General features: G+C 40.0%; 1 long non-coding RNA gene across 1 annotated transcript; it reads right to left on the bottom strand.

Moving 5' to 3' along the window:
- Window positions 1-541: 541 nt before the first annotated feature.
- On the bottom strand, window positions 542-12,601 carry LOC311434936. The gene is made up of 3 exons (XR_014691842.1): window positions 12,572-12,601; window positions 11,460-11,582; window positions 542-765 (listed from the first exon to the last, which is right to left on the bottom strand). It is a non-coding gene; the product is annotated as an uncharacterized lncRNA (long non-coding RNA).
- Between the last annotated feature and the right edge of the window lie 1,763 nt (window positions 12,602-14,364).

Raw genomic sequence — 14,364 nt, forward strand, 5'->3', positions numbered from 1 at the left:
TCCAGCAGGAAGCCCTTGAAGCAGTCAATTTTCAAAAAATTACAGTAAACACATACTGCAGTATTTCTTAGTATTTTCAAGACATGTCAGAGCTACATGCATTGTAAATATTTAAACAGGAAGTGGTTTTAATTATAGAATAATGAAGAAAACTTAATTACTTTAAAATATTTTTAAAAGACACTGCTGGGTTTCAAGCATCTCTTGACTCACAAACAGATTCACAGTAGGCTTCTAGTTCTTGAATCCATTACCTTTAGTCTTCAATAAGGCATTGCAGAGCAGAGAGCAACCTCAGCTGATGTGCTGCAGCCATCTGGAATCTCAGCAGGACAGCAGGGACAGAAGATACCTTCCCCTGCTTCTTGTGTGACAAACTGTGCTGGATGTAGGGAAAAAATTGGCCTCAACCCCCAGCTATAGCACATTAACCATATTGCACCCCTAAATCGTTAAAGTTCTCTGGTGTCTGGAAAAAAAAAAAAATAAATGTCACTTCAAAATCTTTATATACACACATACACAGCTCTGCCCACAAAAATGTTGGCTGTCCAGCTTTATTTTTTTAACCGCTTTATGATTCTTCTGCCTGTCACTGACAGTAGGCACAACTTCTTTCAATAGCTGAAAGTAATATTTAACGGGCTTTGTACCAAAAATGAAGAGTTCAGCACACTGCTAGTACCAAGTTTGCGAATGGCATGGCAGCCTGCAAAAGCTGTTCGTGTTGATCCACACAGGGATGGACAGTGGGGCTGCAGACTGCTGGAAAATAATTTGATGATAAACAGAGATGTAAGCTCAATGCACCAAAAAAAAAAAAAAAAAAAAAGGTGAACTCACATACCTTGGCTTTATGAGCTGCTATTGCTGCATATCTACTCTCAATTAAATTGACTTATTTCATAAAACCTGTTCAACTGGTTTTTTATTATTATTTTTTACATACAGTAATTTAAATCTTTTAAACTTTGAACTTCAACGTCTATGTTTCTACCAGCATGTTGAAATATATCCATGAATGTAGGTTTTCCAATCTATTTTTTCAAGATGGAGCATTTAAACAGAAGTGTTGGCAAGAAACAAAAGGAAGATTTGTTCAAATGCGGTCACCAAAACTGAAAACCCTGCACTTGGCATTTGGACTTGGTTCACTTTTTTTCCTGCCAGTGCCTGCCACTTTAAAATTGTTATAAATTTTTAAAATTGTTATAAGAATATCTGCAGAAAGTTAGCTTCACCAGGAACAATTCCAGTAAATGAATCAGAACCCCTCAGGGCTTGCCTTACACCATCCTCATTTTCATAAATCTTTCTTACCTTCCTTCCCTACCTGCAAAGACTATACATCTACCCTACCACCAACACGTGATATGGGGACCATTTAGAACACACAAATTGATCTTCAAATTTTGGCTGAGCACTGAGCAGCTAACACCCAGAACAGGAGTGATGACAGACAATACTAATATGAGAAGTTTCAGTGAGCCAATACTTTGGAACAGATAAAAGGCAAAGACACTTGCAGACTTCAGTCTTCTCTTTTCTCCTCTTTCTCTTAAATTCTCCCCATTTATCCCTGGCTGTTAATGCAACAGCCATCTGTACCCGCCATGGGTGTATATGTAATTTTCATGATTTCAGTGGCAATCTCAGGCATTCCCAAGGCAACAAATCATTGAAACAAGTGATTCAGACATTAAATAAATACATAAATTCTGTTACTACCAATTCCCACACAATGTTTATTTGTTCTGCACTACTTAACCACATACACACAAAAGGAAACTACACTTTGTTCTCAAAGAAAGCATTACTGCAGACATCAGTGCCTTAGTTCGGTGTCCTGGTAGGGTGGTTCAGCCAGCTAACAAACACTTTTCCCAGCTCTGCACGGAGCTGCACAGTCCCAGAGAGCTTTGACAAGTATTTTAGGGCCAGAAATAGACTGCTGCGCATACAGCGTATTTGGAAATCACGTGGGCAGTAGGTTACAGGGTTCTGCTTTAAGATACATATGTTTTAAAATCCAATATCAAATAATAAATAACTAAAAATACACAAGATGCAAGCACATGGCATTGAGTTGCATGAAATTACAGCCTCCTCCTAGCAGGCTGCTGGGCAGGATAACCTCAATGATTTGAATACAGGTGGGAGGGAGCCAGCGTTTTGTTGGCTACAAACGAACCTCAGTGAAAACCTGACCTGAAAGCACCCTCCCATGCACAAACACGAAGATGTTTCCTGGTCATACATGCTTTGCATTTATGCCAACAGGCAATACGGCTCGCTCTATTTGCTTCAGAAGTGTGCTTTCCCTTCAAAATTACTCCAGCTAACCTAACCTGGATAGATCCTTCCTACTGCAACACACTTGCTGTGCTAAGCCCTTGCTCTGGGGGACCCACAAACCCTCGCATTGCATCAGACTGGGTTTTTCCCTTTTTCTCACTCTATTTCTTTAAGGTGAAGCTGCTGTTGTGTGGCCCAGGGGTTATTACAACAAAGATCTGGAGTTACTCATCTGCCACACACACACTTTTGATGATGAAAAGAAAGGCAGGAAACCTTTCCCATACAAAGGCTGTTGGGGAACCAAGTATGAAAACCACACAGCAACCTGAAAAATAGCCAATTCACTTTATTTTCTGTTCCTCTTCCATTAGCTTTACATAAAAATACTATCTGGAGCACATCTCCCTGATGTATGACCTTTGCCAACATTGCACCAGCTTTTTGGTGAAGCTGTGGCGTCCTGCGCCAGACGGCTGCAAAATGATTCCTTGGATTATCCAAGTTCCCAGGTAGAATAGCAAAACAACTGCCAATGGCAAAAACAAAACAAACCAAACAAACAACAAAAAAAAAGTCAGGGCTGCTTCTGCAGATAGCTTTCAGGCAAGGCTAAACAGAAATGAAGAGATTATTACGGCACCCACTAGCCTTGTTTCAAAGCTGGGATTTTAAAGCATTTTCTAGTTTGAAGCACTCATCCTTTCTCTGTGCAGACAAAAAGGGAGGGGGATAAAGCAGCATCACCCAGAACCCTGACATGAAAAAATCTCTTTGTATAGTCATGAGAGCTTCACAAAGGCTTGGGGTAAGGGGATAGAGTGGAGTTGCAGAAGTTTTCCTGTTCAGCGTATCTGGAAACACCTTACAACGTTCAGGACACAAAGGACAGTTTCTGAAATGCTCTCACTTGCAGTACCACCTTCCCCCTGCAGTCCTGCATGTTGGCTGGCAGCTGCAGCCCTCATCCTAAAAACATCTACTTCATGAATACACAAAGTGCAGGGAGGCTTCTTGTATTACTTCAAAAGAAAATCTCTGGGAAAGATCTTCCTCCAAATGTTTTCTTACCTATGTATTGACACTTAAATAAACATGGGTTAGGCATGGGTTGCCTAAACTGCGAATTTAGCCACTCCCATTGCTGACACAGTTCTCACTTGAAATTGAGTTTTGCTTTCAAGTTCAAGATGAGATGATTTTCTCTTCCTGCCTACAGCTACCAGCAGTTGGTGACCCTTCTCAAGTCTCCTTTGCTCTGGAAGATGAGTTTCCTCTTTTCAAACTACTGCAAATCTCCCAGTGCTCCAGTCTGGGATAATTTATCCTCCAAACTGGGGGATAACCCAGTTTCTCTACACAAACTTTCCCAAAATAAGACAAAAAAAAAAAAAAAAAAAAAAAAAAAAAAAAAAACTGAATTTTTTGGCATCATCATATATATTAAGCTTTGTTCATTAAGCTTAAGTTTTCAAACCTTCCTTTCCTTCCTCATTTTGGTTTCCTGTATCAAGGAGACACAAAGAGCCTAGGCTTTTGCTAGCATTTAGCTATAAAGGGGAGTCCTGCTTCTAGTTTGCTTTCCTCATTAGGCCATGGTTCTGAAATAGCAATAAGCACCAGTGATATCCACTGACTGTCCTTTGCAAAATTAGAGCCCTCCTAGTCTTTAGACTATGCATGCTTATCCTATTTCTTTTAACTGTTTTTTATTAGCATATTAGAGCCAGCACATGTAAATTTGAAAACAAAAAGCAGTAGCAAGGTGTGATACTGCTTTCCATGTGCATGAAAACAGGCAAAATACCACAGCTCCCAAGGGTCCAGAGAGGAAATGAGTCATACACTATAGAACAGCCTAAGTTGACTCAATAGTTGGCAAATGATACTAAGCAAATTAGAGATTTTTTAAGTGTGTGTGTGTTTCTTTTTTTTTTTAAATAAACACAGATTCTCATATTTATGAACATGAGGATATGGCATATATAAACACATAAGAAATTTATAAATGTTTATATAACTATATATGCTACATATCACACATAATTTTAATATATATTTTGTACAAATTAATAATTGCACAAAATTGTGCACAATTACAATTATAAATTTAATTTATAATTTGTGTATTTACAATACATAATACATTTGTTAGATATATAATGCAAAGAAACACTTCAGAAATTTTATATAGAAAAGTTTTACATGGTAAAACTGGCTGAGCTTTCTCAGGAATTTTGGAAAGTCATTTTCACTTGCAGTCTACACAGTGCAATTAAAACCTAGTTTATAAGTTTCAGCACATTCAACACACAAAAAATTTGCCTACAAGCATGCAAACAAGCAGCATATCTGTGCCTTATTGTTTTGCTCCTCAGACAGGAAAACTGTTGTAACATTTGCATCCTCAGCAGCTGCCCTAGCCAGTGGCACACTTTCTTCAGGAATCCTGCTTGTTACAACAATCTCCCTTAAGCTACTGCAACTAGAACTAAATTTCATCCTCCGGGTGTAAGTAATTGGCTGCACCATGGAGTAAGGGAAACCAGGAGGGAAAAAAGCAGCACTGTGCCATGCCAGCAGCTATGCCAGTTAGAACAGCACCACCACAAACTAACAAACCAAAATGTGTTTCCAGTTACCACTAAATTATTGAGTGACTTTGCGAGAACAATCCCAAATCAGAGGCCTGCTACAAAGTATATGGGGTCATACTTGAAAAGCAAGAAGGAAGAAAGGCTGGAAGACATGCAAGTTAGAAGCAGAAATTTTATTTTTTAGTGCAACCTGTTACCTTGCAATAAAAACGTGATTATCAGAGGTGGTCTCAAAGCAGCCACTAACACCAATATTGTGGTGAGCTGCTTCTGTTTTTTTGTTTTGTTATCTCAAGTAATGGCTTGCTGCATAAATATACAACATGGAAAAAAATGGGAAAAGGCAGAGGGGAGAAATCTTACAGAGAACTATATATTTTTTGCATTAAATTCAGCTAGTTTAGTCACAGATGTAGAACCTTTACAGTCCACTCCATACAGTCTAATCTAGGATACATTTGCTCTCTGGTATATATGACACAGAACAGAATAATAACAGTATTAGGGTTAAAACTAACAAATACACAGTATATTAAGGAAGAATCTTGTGGAAACTAGAGCAAGAGCTTCACCCAAACTGATGGAAGCTGGAGACATGTCTATTACAACCAAAAACAAACAAACAAACAAAACAAAACAAAACAAAAAACAGCAATATTAGCTGTATCTGATAGGACACCAAGGCTGTGGATTATTCTGTGACTCACTGGAAAGTATTACCATATTTCATGTTCCTTTAGAGTACATGTTTCAACCGCTCTAATTTATGCACAATTATTACCAAGCTAGGAACCAATAGCCCCCTCACCTATTTTATGTGCATACGTTTAAGTCCTGCCTTGTTGACCAGCTAGCTCCCTGTAGATATTAAGTGCAACAGGCTGAATGTTTATTTTAGGAATAAACAGTCAATACAATGTTCAAGAAAAAAATAATCCTTATTTCTTCCTTTTCCTTCATTCTAAGTCTCTCCTCTCAGTTGTCCCTTTACACGTATATCCTTCTGTACTGAAGCCCTCTGGGAGGTGATAGGTGACAAAGAGCATTTACCCCCTTGGCTGTCCCAGCAGTACAAGCACGTCTCAACACCTGCAGCAAGCAATGAGCGCCGAATCACCTTGACGGTTTTCAGCTGGACATCCTCAGAGCAGAAAACTAAACTCAAGGACTCTGGTCTCCACAACCAGGTAATTAGGGGGCAGACCAAGCATAGTGGTTTGTGAGCCCAAATGGATGGCTGAACTGGTGGGGAGCAGAGGCTGTCTGAACGTAGCTGGATAGGCATGTTCCCACTGCTGCAGTCAGCTGTTGTTGTGTGCTTGCTGATGCCCCTTAGCAGTCTTCTAGGGTGCCTTTTAAGTTATTTTTGTCCAGTACTTACACAAAGCTTCATTTAAATTTTCATTGTCTGTTGAAGTTTTTGCAACAAATTCAGTCTGTTACAGCTCCTGTGGCCTCTCTGTCTGAAGAGCTGTTGTTACTAGTGTTCCAGGGAAGCATCTAGGACTGGTTAAAAATAAACAGCTCAGTGGCTGCAGAAGTTACCTGTTAGCTGAACAAGAATTAGATGACTGCATGATGCAATTGCTTCTTGAACCCTACATCCACCACCCTCTCAAATACACATATTGCTTTTTTTCTGTTCTCTGAGGAAGCTGTTCAAAAGTGACCTCAGGCAGAACTTACTTTTTGCATAGGGACAGACAAACAGGGAATGATATTTGGTAAAATGATTCTTCCATGTTCTACATGGAAATTAGGATTTGTCACACACATCTGAGATGATGCCTACAGCACTGGCTTGAGTTAAAAGGGTTGCCCTGTGCCACTGTTACTATTATATTATACCCTAAAGGGTATTTCTCCACGTCAAAGCAGCCACACAGTTTGCTTCTATAAAATGTGTATCTGGGGGCAACTAGAGGCATGTGCTCTGAGGGTTGTGGTATTTAACCCAAATGCTTCAAAATAAATAACCTTCAGGTCACACAAAACAACTTGGCAGAGGGACATGCAAGTTAGCTCCCTTCATTCTTGGGCTCACTTCCCTCAAAAAACAAAACCACAAGCACAGCTAAAACAGCATTTCACATCTGTCAGGGCTGTGAGAATGTTTTCACTCCAACAGCAGCCCTCTCTGATGGACTGCCACAGAGTAGTGTGGGAGTTCAAGGCAAATGATGCTTTTCTCATCAAAAGCTGAAAGCACTGTGCTTCCAGAGCAATTTTGGAAGCTAAACCAAAGATGACAACATTCTCAAGACATGAGGGACTATTTACAGGTGCTTCTTGTGCAAGCTAAAGCGTTCACTGTGTATGTGTGGTATTGCTTCTGGTTTGAGGTGCTGCAATTAGACCAGAGGAAAGCAAAGCAATCAGTGCTAGGCTCTGACCTCTGACTGTCAGACACGTTGCGATTAGCTTTCCAATTATCAGTGAGAAAAATGGCACGCAAAGACTTCATCCCTGTAGGGAAAAAAAAAATACACTAGTTTCCATTAACTTGCTAGACTCAACCCATACTTCACAGTAGCATCATTTTGCAGCCAGTTGAACTGTGAGGCCCAGGATGGCCTCCAAATACTCCACAAACTTTCTGGGGACCAGGCTCCACACAGACCCAGAGCTCATCTCAAGCCAGAACCCCATGAGGACCCCATTCTCCAACACCTGCTTGGGGGTGATGGCTGCTGCAATGCTGCTACAGTGACACTGCCTGCAACGGAGACATGTGAGGTTCTCCATGTGCACTTCAGTGGCAAAACTAATTAACCAAGATGTAACTAAGTACATCATTCTCCATCCTTACATCTCTTTTCTCCATTATGTGATCATGCTCTGTTCGTTTTGTGTGGCATTCATTTTGTGGATTTAATCCTGGTTTCTTGGCACGTTTTCCAAGAGCAAAGTGCAGTCACTACTTTGGGAGCAAGAAAAACATTGTGGGATTTTGGGGCTGTATGGAGAATTGGGACAAATATGCTTATCACAATCCCATTGAAGGAACAGATCTCATCAGAATCTGCATAAGATGCACAAATCAAAAGCTACATTACAAATGGGCAACAAGATGCTTTCTGTGGAAGCACAGTAAACTCAAAGGTCCCTCATGGAGTAAACTATTGTGAACTTGATGCCAAAATAACCAGCCACAGTTAGTGCATCCAAGGAGCAATTCTGAGAATGCTCTGACCTACATTGTTCTCACCATACATGCATTAACTTTAATTATGCTCTGCAGAAGTTAACACTCTGCTCTCAGCTCTCACAGTAGCAGCAATTGATGCAGCATCATTAGCAGTTCTGGCTGCCCACAGAGAAATAATTACGCACATAATGAAACAGCAACGTAAATGACAGGCTCAGCACACAGCCACATAATCAAGTGAATGTATAGATAAGAACAATACTAGCATACAGTAACTTGGAGGAAAATAAACATACGTCTGAAAGGAGTAGAAAGATCAGCTGGGACAGGAGGGAATCAAATGCGTTGCTTTTTATTCAAGCTCATCATCAACTATAATCTGTATGTTTGTGGTTGGTCCAATCTGACCAACAAATGGACCTCCCACACACATCCCCACACACTTCATTTATAGAACTGAACTACTTCAGTTCAGACATCAGCTTCAGTAGAAATACTTTAAAGCACAAAATTCCATGAAGTTCAGAGAGTGTTCAAATGTGAATCTTTCTCTAGACCATTTTTGCATTTCTAAGTAAAAGAATCATTCTGGTTAGGCCTAAGCCTTAAGGGGCAGAATAATTTAAATCTTGATCCCTCCCCAGACCCCCAACTGTCATGAGTTTCTGATACTGTATAAATTATGGCACACTGAAATTTATGTTTATAAGACATTTTTTAAGTGTTGGTGGTCTTTGGAAAAAGAAAGTTTTAAATATATCAGAAATTCTATATGAACAAAACAGTGTCATCTCTGTGGCCTCATCAGCTGTGCTTGGTAGCAAGATGTGCACATTTTGATTTCAGGGTGGGACGGTGTTTAATGCTAGATCCTGAAGCCTATCAGTTTTAGTTGCATCCCATTTACAGAAGACACTTCTAGACAAACATGCAGCAAAACAGCATCAAAACTTCCAACATTTGCCTTAGGAAAAAAAAATAAAAAAATAGCAGTGTAGCTGCAGACTTTCTGGATGCAGGTACACCTGCAGTTTTCTGTAGATAGGTGGTCATTTACTGTTGTCTTTCGTACTCCCCTAACCACACCCCCACACTCCACCCCAAGAAGCAGCATGTACTTCTTATCATGAATTTGATTTCCCGAAAATCTAACAATTCCTAAAAAAAATCTAATTTGTTTTTACTAAACAAATTCTCCAATCAGTTTTGGAGACTTTTGGCCAGAATTCTTTAGATTCTTGATTAAACCTCAGTTGCCACACAAGATTTCAGGAGAAGCATTACAGACAAGACAATTCCTATTCCCAGAGGCAAATTGAACCAAGATTCAAGTTCAGTAAGTTGGGTGAAATTCAGATCTTCTACTCCCAGCATGTCTGGAAGTAGTAAGTGAAATGCAAGATGCTTGATACATAATGGATGTGCAGCTAACCTGTGTCTGTGCACCAGCTACGTATTCAGGACTGGCCAACTTCTACATGTGGGTTGCTGGGCTTCATGAAATCAGACCCTCTTCCACAGTAGTCTGGCTAACAAGAAGTACTTGTCTACTGCAGAAAACAGTGGAGGTGGTAAATATGTGCACTACAATTCAGGTTCAGTGAAAGTTCATGTAAAACACCCATTTACAATTTTCTTGTGGAGCCAGATGATCCGTGGTCAAGTGCTTCATAAGGAAATGAATTTATTCAGGTTCCTGAAGCTGCAGGGGCGATTCCAACTTCATTGAGTTCTTGCTTGTCATCAGGGCAAGCTAGTGCCATCTGAAAGATGGGGAGGAAATGGCAGGGTGGTGCTTTTTTTTTTTTTTAACCGCTACAGCAAATGAAAGCCTTCAGCGGTGCATATAAATAGCTGTCCCAGCAGTGTGGTTTCTGTGCTTCAGGTTGTTTCCTGCTAGCTGTCTCAGTAATATCATAGAGAAGTTAATGAGCTGAAGTGCTCACAATGAAGAGAGGATTTGGACAAACATAAATAAAGTTTCAGTAAGCGGTCAGGAATCAAATAACCAGACAGTATAGCAAGAGTTATATATGCTGGATCATTTAGATCAACTTCAAGCATTTTGTTGTTCTGTTCTAAAACAGATGCCATTCTTGTATCCCCACTGCACCAGAGCATCAGTCTTATTGATTTTCCCCAAAAAAACTTCAAACAGAGGATCCAATTATTCTCTATTAAAATAGTAGTAACAGTTGTGAGCTTATGTTGTTGCAGCCCTAAAACATAACACAGTCCTTCAGAAAATGTTTTCATTTATATAGCACCAAAACTAAGCACAAGAGCTTTTGCAAAGATTAGTCAGATTTTTGCTGTACATTATTTATCTATTGTTTCCTACTGTAGAGAAGGAACAAATAAGTTACACATATGCTTGGCTCTTGTGAATCTGCAGAAGAGTTAAATGGTATTTTTTATGTGCCTCTGATCTATACACGAACGTGTACTTGCCAAGTTATCATGTAGTAGAGCAGTAGGCCCATGTAGCTAATTTAGTCTCTCCCCACTATAATTATCAAATATATGTATGTTTTCTATACTAATTTGAAATGCTGTGCCCAAAGAGCATCTGTAGAGGTCAGGTATGATAAGTTAACACCTTCCCATTGGAAAAAAGATATTTTAAATTATTCACTTTTTAAAAAATACATATAATTCCATTTTAGATGCAATCTTTAGCTTGAAACCTATCATAAAATTTAGGTCTTCAAAAGACTTGTGTACCAGGCAGTGCCACTATGACAAAATGAGCCACAAGGACTCCTAAGTTGCTAATACAACTGGTTCTCATTTACTACTGACATTGTATATAAAAAGATGTTTCAAACTGAACATACAATTTTGCAGTACCTTCAGAAGATTGAATCCCTTCTGTGTTTAAAAAGCATATGTCATGTTCTTTTACGTGTGTCAAATTTAGACCATCCTTTATCTTTTCTAGTGGGAAGCCCTGGGAAGGAGAAATGAGGGTTTTGCCTGGCTAGTTTAAATCATTGAATGACTATCTAACAAGTAACTTATTTAGCATTTGAAATAAGCAGTCCCAAGTAGAAAGGCCTGGGAGCACTGCAGCTGAACTGAAAGTTCATTTTCACATGAAATAGGATTCCCCAAACTTGCATGGTATTTGGCAGATCCTCACAACAACATTAATTCAAGAGTAATTTGCATTACATCTTCTACGCATCTGTATCAATGACTTAAATGAACCTACAACAAGGCTGCATACATTGCATTTATAAACCCCAGGGAAATGCTTACAGACACAGCCAGAGATATGCTGTATCCTCCTCAATAGGTTTCAGGTTCTTTTAGTCCTTCTCTCCACTTCCTGAGGCTCTTCCTTTTGCCTGCATTTCTCCTTTTTGAGGACATACTACTTTCTTTGATAGTGTCACTAAGAAAGATACCAAAATTACCTGGCTAGGAAAGCAGATTCACAGGGTTCAGCCATTTTTCCTCTGTGTTGCACTTCAAAGAGAGATGGCTTCAGCAAGCCTAAGATTTTCTAGCACTGACATCAATTTGGGGAAAGCAAATCCCTAAAATAAGTAAATAAAAAGTCAGTGAGCATATTCTATTCCATGATATCTAAAGCAAAGGCTTGAACTTGTAAATGGATTACAGGGTCGTTTTGTCTGGAACAAAACTGAGGAGCCCAGCCCAAACTCTATCTCAAGTCACTGCGAGCAATGAGGTCTGTTCACTTGGAGCTTTAGGTGTCCTTGATACAGCTCTGCTTCCTTGATACGGCATTTTAAATAGCGTAAGAAAACATTCCTGAATGCCAACACTAATACACAGATATCCCCTGTTAGCACTGAAAACGTTGCAGTTGTAAGCCTTACCAGCAGATGCCACTACAGTTGTTATGGAATACACAGCCGAGTTGTGATGAAGACCTTTTGTTAATTAGTACATCTTAGACATCTATCTTAGACATACTACCTACCCAGAAACTTAATGGATTTACTTAAATAAACAACTGGTCATAAAATTCCCCAAATCCTGCAACACTACCATCCCTCTCAGAGGACAGTTTTCTTAGGTTTAGCATAGAAACAAGACCACAACATTGCAAAGTGTGAAGATACCACTTGATGCAAGCAGAAACACTGTAAGCAGCAGGCGTTGGACACTTCATTTAATCCACCCGGGAGGATGCTGAAGCACTCAATACAGGGCACTACCTGAATCATGGAGAGCCTGCTAGTGCTCAGGTGGCCTTATGCATCTGAGCATCTTCCATGTAGAAGGGACTAGAATATGGTCTTTAAAAAGAAAAGTTTCACCATAAACTGTTGCCTCTTGATAGCAACAACAACAAAAACTAACTATCTGGGCACAGGCATCAAAAGTCAGCAATCAGCAGGCATCAGCAGCCACCTCTATTCCTTAGATCAGGCTTCACCTCAGCTGGAGGATTTTCTTGGTTATGTCTCTGGCTCAGTCTCTGAAAATCCTTACACTTTTCAGAATTAGAAGGAAAAAGCAGCACTGTTTCTAGTAAAACCAGCCAGATGATACATGCCTTTCCTTGAAGAGGCTGCGGGGAAGTAGTGGAAGAACCGAGCTGTATTTCTTGGCTTATGCCAGAGATGGTTACTCAGTGATATAGGAAGCCCAGCTACAGAAACACTTCTGTCTGCTGCCAGCTTAGCTGCCTGAGAAGTCTGATAAGCCTCAAAACACTGAGATGAGGCTTGGCAGCTGTGGCCTATGACTTATCCAAGGAGCAGCTCACCATGGCAGCAACACAGGCAACACCACACCCCAGTCTCCTGCAGTTGCACTTCTGAAGACAATTGTGGTGGGCACAAGAAGACAAGGAAACATGGCTTCACTTAAAAAGGGGAATAGGGACAAGACATTTAAACAAAAAACACAGTGTCCACACGTTTCTTGGATATCATATGAACTGAAGGGAGCCTACCAGCTTCTGAAAGGGACATAGGGACACAGGAAAAACGGTCTTCTCCCAGAATGAGCCAGGAAAGTCTCCCCTCATCTTTTGCATTTCTCAGAAGGGAATTTCTCCACTCATGATGCCCTTGGAGAAAGAAGGTGCATACAGAAGTCAGCTCTGTGTCTTCGTAATCTCACTGACCTCAAGTTGGATGATTGATAGAAACCTACTTCAGGCAGCACCCAAATCACCAGCTTTGCAGCAGTCAGAGAACCAGAACAAATTCCTTGGGAGAAAAGGAGCCAAAAGGAAGAGCTCTTCAAGCAACCATGGCCCCATATTGTCAAGCCACAGCCAGAGAGTTAAAGCTTTCATACTCTGGTGATGCCAGTTTCTCTCCATTCTCTTTCATCTCCATCACCTAGGCTGAGTAGTTTAGACTTGAAGACCTACATGTAGGTGTGGAAAGTGAGACAGTGCTATCACTCCTGAAGCTGTAGGTTTCCTTTATGGCCATCAGCTCCCTTGGGAATTAACATTTCTGACTTTTTCCAGTTCCTGAGAGGTAGGGATTTCTTCCAGTCAAGCTTAGGAAATAAGGATGTCTCAGCACTGCTCCCAAACTGCTTCTCTATCTCTTCACAGACAGAGACACACTTAGGGAGACTGCAGACAGCATCTGTTCTGCAGCAAGGTGGTGAGGATGCAAGAGGTCCCCAGCATTCAGCTGAACAAATAGTATTGCTAGGCTCCTATAAGTGACAACTCTAGTTTTATTAACTCCCTAAAGCATTTTGTTTCTCCAGCATTCAGCTTGACTTGAGCTGAGATGATAACACTCAAATGTCTTAATTCTAAACACACTGATGGGATTAAGCAACCCCACTCAATGAAGTTTTCTGTGGACATAGATTAACTGTAGGTTTACAGTAAGTGAACGTGTTACCTAATGTCAGGAAATAACTCGAACCACAGAGCTGATTTCCTCTTCTGTCATTCTTTCTCTTTTTTTTTTTTTTTTTTTTTTTTTTTTTTTCTCTTACAGTTTTATCAGGCCAGCTTGTAAAAATAAGGGTCAGAGTTTAGTTAGAAGGTAAAATGTATTTTTTAACAGGTTATCTCATCTCATTTCTTTCTTTTATTACAAGATGCTGCTACTGCAAGCAAAGTCTGAATTCTTATGTTTTCTCACCTATTTATACCTATATAGCAAATGATGCTGATGAGGAACCCCCCCTCGCCCTAAAACAAACAAACAAACAAACAAACAAACAAACAACAAAACCACTAGACTAACACCAAGCACCCCAAGAAGGATGGTTATTTTTGCCTTTCAGAAAATTGTACCAGCACATAATGAAAGGCTGAGATCAAGGAAAGAGCCATTCAGTCACCAGAGAAAAAGGAAAGAAATTCAG

Source organism: Aythya ferina (genome assembly GCF_964211825.1).
Source record: "Aythya ferina genome assembly, chromosome: 3".
Classification (NCBI taxonomy): domain Eukaryota; kingdom Metazoa; phylum Chordata; class Aves; order Anseriformes; family Anatidae; genus Aythya; species Aythya ferina.